Source organism: Ovis canadensis, chromosome 9 (genome assembly GCF_042477335.2).
Source record: "Ovis canadensis isolate MfBH-ARS-UI-01 breed Bighorn chromosome 9, ARS-UI_OviCan_v2, whole genome shotgun sequence".
In the NCBI taxonomy this organism is placed as follows: domain Eukaryota; kingdom Metazoa; phylum Chordata; class Mammalia; order Artiodactyla; family Bovidae; genus Ovis; species Ovis canadensis.
This window is the reverse complement of record NC_091253.1, coordinates 96,501,042-96,507,041: the sequence shown is the minus strand read 5'-3', so window position 1 is coordinate 96,507,041 and position 6,000 is coordinate 96,501,042.

Here is a 6,000-nt window from a genome sequence, read left to right as displayed (position 1 = left end):
GGAGGACCCAGCTAGTCTGAACACCAAAAGATTATTATTAAAGAAAATTAGATGTCTCAAGCTGAGGAGTCTAGTGCTTTTCTATTATGAAAAGTTGCAAGAGTCAGGGCTCACTGAAATCATCTCTTTCTACGCATCTCAGCTATCCTGGGCCAGTGTCCTGTGTTTTCACATCCTGAGCTCCCTTGGCGGGCTCACCTTAGGGAGTGGCTGCAGCCACTTGCTGACGGCTCTTAGGACGCATGCTGGAGGGCTGCAAATTGCTCATGACTGTGACATTCTTGTTTACTGATACGGCAGAAAATACTTCATTTCTCAGCCATTTCATTTATATTAAAAACTAGAAATAGCAGACTATCAAACTTGCTCTCAGGAAAGCAGAAGGTAGAGTCCTGGGGGCTCAGGGTATGGATGAGATAAAGAGAATTAAGTCAGAAAGGCAATGATTTCAGCCTGCAGTCTTAGCTTATGTTAGGACAAGCCTTGCTAGTGGAAGGACAAATCAAGTGAAAAATTTCAGTTCCTAAAAACTAGAGCAAGAAGCTGTGAGATGGTTGTAAGGAGAGAAATGAGAAACAGTCTCATGGAGAAAGAGGGCTGGAAAATAAAACATACACAACCACATGCTTCTTTCCTAAAACTAATACTTGCCTGTGTGTCTTATTACATGCCATGAACCATTCACAAGTAGTCTTTATCTGCCTATTTTACAGAAGAAATACTAAAACTCAGAGATTATAAATTACTTGCCCAAGATTATTAAATGAAAATAGAAATTACAATCAGACATGTCTCCCGTAGTTTGTAGTGATGATTATCCATATTAGAAAGACCAGGCTCAAAGGATCAAAGCTATGGAGAAAGAGTTTGACCCCACGTTTTATTTTTTGCCCCCAGATTTTTAAGCAGCAATTTTAGCATGTTCCATTTGACTGATAATAGCCAAATTTGCATTGAAAAATCATTGAAGTAAGGAAGTAAAAACCCAAGCGATTTCATGTAGATGATTTATTGCTACAGAAACAATTTGCTTGATACTTGATGGTTACAGGCTGGACAGATCTTGCTTTTCGTCCAGGAAATGCAAAATTGAAGGAGTCCAAATTTGCCAGGCAGGGAACAACACATTAAGCTCATGAAAAAATGAAACCAACTGTGAGAAAGTTTTTAAGAGTTTTTTTTTTTTTCTTTTTCCTGAGCAATCTTCTTTAGGCCTACATCCTGGTTTAATGATAAATGTTTATACCTTGTTGTCATCTATGTTGCTTACTGGCACCCTGAGGCTGACTACTAAAATGTTATGAAATCTTTTATTCTCAGCCATAGTTAAAGCACTCAAGCATTTGAGCTACCTTTCAGAACCATTTTCGGATTCTATAGTCACCAAAGTAACCTGCTTCTGTGATGCTATGGAACTAGATTGGGCATCTAAAGCCCGTAACTGAAACTGTTTATTATCTAAGATTGTGCCTATAATTAGTAGATACTATCAAGAAGATGGTGGAATTTAGGCCCCTTGGGGTTCCCTGGTAGCTTAGCTGGTAAGGAATCCTCCTGCAACACAGGAGACCCTGGTCCGATCCTGGGTCAGGAAGATGGATCAGCTGGAGTAGGGATAGGCTACCCACTCCAGTTTTCTTGGGTTTCCCTGATGTCTCAGACAGTAAAGAATCCACCTGCAATGTGGAAGACCTGGGCTCAATCCCTGGATTGGGAAGATCCCCTGGAGAAGGGAATGGCTACCCACTCCAGTATTCTGGTCTGGAGAATTCCATGGACTGTACAGTCCCATGGGGTCACAAGGAGTGGGATACAACCGAGTGACTTTCACTTCCACACTGGGGCCTTTGGATTTACCTGGTGGCTCAATGGTAAAGAATGCACCTGCAATGCAGGAGAATGAGTGTGATCTCTGGGTCAGGAAGATCCCCTGGAGAAGGAAATGACAACCCACTCCACTATCCTTGCCTGGGAAATCCTATGGACAGAGGATCTTGGTGGGCTACAGTTTGTGCGTTTGCAAGGAGTCAGACATGTCTTAGCAACTGAGCAAGCACAAGCACATTGGGGCCTATGTAGTGAAGGAACTTCAAGAATCAATGACTAAAAAGTCAGGATTTAGCTTTATTAAAAAAAAAAAATCTTAATTAACCCAGACACAATAGGAGAAATGTCTGATTCTACTTACATGAGGAACCCAGAATACGAAAACTCAGGGAGACAGAAAGTATGGCAGCTATCAGAGTCTGGGGGGTGTGGGAAGAGGAGATGGGGAATTATTGAATTCAGAAATAAAGAATTCAAATGTATTCAAATAAATGAATACAGAGTTCCAGTTGGAAAGATGAAAAAAATCTGAAGATGGATATTGGTAATGGTAGTATAACAATGTGAATGTACATTTTTGCTTCTTCGTTGCATACTTACAAATGGCTAAAATGGTAAGTTTCATGTATATTTTATTTACCACAATAAAAAATTCTTAAGCCACAACAGTAATGCAGTAATACCTGAGAAATGAAACGCTTCCTGCCATATCAGTAAACAAGGATGTCACACTCATCAGTGGTTGCATCCTCCAATGTGAGCTGGTGAGTCCTAAGGGCGCTCAGGAAGAAGTACCTGCGATCTAGCAGCCGTCAGGACTGCAGCCACTTCCCACAGTGAGCGCTAACGGGGCCAAGGTGTGAAAAAAAACCACAGGATACCGGCCCAGGACAGCTGAAGTGCATATAATAGGAATGGCTTCAGTGAGCCAGGACTCTTGCATCTTCCCGCATATAAAAAAGCACTCAACTTCTGGAGATGTCTGATTTTAATTAACAATAATTTTGACGTTCAGACTACCTGCCTTTTGTCGCAAAACTTCTATATAACCTGGCTCCTCTCCTCACATCCTTGGAGCAGTTCTCTCAAGGTTACTTGAGATGCTGGCTCTTGGGCTTGACGTCCTAAAAATCCCCACTGAATAAAACCTCTCAACTTTTAGATTGTGACCATTTTTTTAAGTTGACATAAAAATGTATGGTGTTGACAACTGCACTGGACAATGTGCTAAATGCTTTTCACCCATTCTTGTAGATAACTCTTAAAATTAAGTACCAGAGAATGAAACATAAAAACCTAAGTCATCTATCTGGACTCCACACAGATAGTAAATGGTATAGGGGGCTTTGAACCTGGGCCTGTTTACAAAGCTCATGCTATACCTACAGCATTATATATATAAGACTTTAGAGAACTTTTAAAAAATTTTATAAAACATTTATATTAGATGTATATTTCCATATCAAACCAAAGGCAAGGTTTAAATAAATAAAAACACTGAAGCTCAGTGTTCTGACAAGTGGCTTTATTCTCAGGTGATGCTTTTTCAACTCTCCTTCATTTACAGAATCTCACACTCACAATAAACTGTGGAAAATTCTGAGAGATGGGAATACCAGACCACCCGACCTGCCTCTTGAGAAATCTGTATGCAGGTCAGGAAGCAACAGTTAGAACTGTACACGGAACAACAGACTGGTTCCAAATAGGAAAAGGAGTACGTCAAGGCTGTATATTGTCACCCTGCTTATTTAACTTCTATGCAGAGTACATCATGAGAAACGCTGGACTGGAAGAAACACAAGCTGGAATCAAGATTGCCAGGAGAAATATCAATAACCTCAGATATGCAGATGACACTACCCTTATGGCAGAAAGTGAAGAGGAACTAAAAAGCCTCTTGATGAAAGAGGAGAGTGAAAAAGTTGGCTTATAGCTCAACATTCAGAAAACGAAGATCATGGCATCCAGTCCCATCACTTCATGGGAAATAGATGGGGGAACAGTGGAAATAGTGTCAGACTTTATTATTTTGGGCTCCAAAGTCACTGCACATGGTGACTGCAGCCATGAAATTAAGACGCTTACTCCTTGGAAGAAAAGTTATGACCAACCTAGATAGCATATTCAAAAGCAGAGACATTACTTTGCCGACTAAGGTCCGTCTAGTCAAGGCTATGGTTTTTCCTGTGGTCATGTACGGATGTGAGAGTTGGACTGTGAAGAAAGCTGAGCACCAAAGAATTGATGCTTTTGAACTGTGGTGTTGGAGAAGACTCTTGAGAGTCCCTTGGACTGCAGGGAGATCCAACCAGTCCATTCTGAAGGAGATCAGCCCTGGGATTTCTTTGGAAGGAATGATGCTCCAATACTTTGCCTACCTCATGCAAAGAGTTGACTCATTGGAAAAGACTCTGATGCTGGGAGGGATTGGGGGCAGGAGAAGGGGACGACAGAGGATGAGATGGCTGGATGGCATCACTGACTCGATGGACGTGAATCTGAGTGAACTCCGGGAGATGGTGATGGACAGGGAGGCCTGGCGTGCTGTGATTCATAGGATCGCAAAGAGTTGGATGCAACTGAGCAACTTAACTGAATACACACAACAAAAGCAAACTCAGAGGCCAGCATCCATCTTTCTGACAGTATAGCGTGGAATTTGACAGTAAGATGGAGGAGGGGCAGAATGCATTTCTTCTTTCCCTGTTTCCTACTATTGTTTCTAATTATAGTGCCAACTGATGGCCTCTGTTATGATTTCAAGAATGGACTTCTTACTTTTGATGTTGCTCTCATATCATACTCTGCTCTCAAAACCGTTCCCATCTCTACCTGGATAATCCAACAGGGGCCCAACCTCCACCTAGAGGTGGGTAAATGACTGCAGCAGAGACAGAATCATTTTGAAGGAGTGTTGACTTTTCTACTACTTAATAAAAACCTGCTTGAAGATGAGGCCAATACTCAGAAAAGCAGAACCAAGAAATGGAGACTCCGAGTTTTCTTGACAGTCTTTAAAATGTCTGGCTTTTGTTTCAGGAATGCCTGGAACACAATGAGTACTGGGTTGTATTTTCTGTGAAGTAACATTTTCTGACCAACATATGAGAACTCCAAGATCTTGATTTCTAAAATATGGCACTGAACACAATCTTTTTAACCCACTTCTCCCATTCATTCAATCACTAAATATTTATTATGTAGCAGGTGAGACTACTTGATCACATGTCATAGTCTATGGTGAACAAAGCATCAGAAACATTCACAGTATATTACAGGCCATAGAGGAAGCAACTCTGCCTCTGTGGGAAGAGAATTCCATGTAAGGATGGAAGGTACAAGCCCTCAGGGGGTTATGCTGGGTGGGTTCAAGGATATCATGGAGACCAGGGTGGACTCTTTTTTTGCCTGCCTTTCTCCTGTGAAGGCTGGTTATGAAGGCAATGTGTCCTTTAGTTTACCTTTTCACTTTATTCCTTGGAGAGGTCTCTTTCATGCCTAAGGCTAAAAGTAGATGGCCCTTAACACAAATCTTCCATCTGAATCTTTCCATGCAACCCCGGGCACGCATTTTCAATTGCTTTCCCTGGCATCTCATGTGAACCACATACCCAGTTTGGTCACTCAGCTGTGTCCAGCTCTTCTGTGACCCCATGGACTATAGCCCGCCAGGTTCCTCTGTCCATGGGATTTTCTGGGCAAGATAACGGGAGTGGGTTGCCATTTTCTTCTCCAGGGGATTTTCCAGACCCAGGGATTGAACCTGTGTATCCTACATCACAGGTGGATTCTTTTACTGCTGAGCCACTGGGGAAGCCCAACAAAGAATACAATACCCTCAGCACTGAATTCACAGTTCCTGCAGCAACAAAGTTATAAAGTTCCAAGGATAGCACCCACCAAGTTTCTAAACCAGAGTAATGTGTAATTAGGCAATCATTCTCTGGCCATTGCAACCAAGGGGAAATTTTATTTTCCTTTTTGACTCACCTGCAACACTTACCTTTACCTGAAAAGTTGTATTGAGGTAAAATCGGGAAAACCACAAAGCACACTTTCAGATGAGCTTCCATGCTTAATGCATTGTGAGCAAATCATTTTAATCATAGTGAAAACACTTGAGGGGAAGTGTTTATGCATCACTACACTTTGATTTAAACCAGCTAGGAT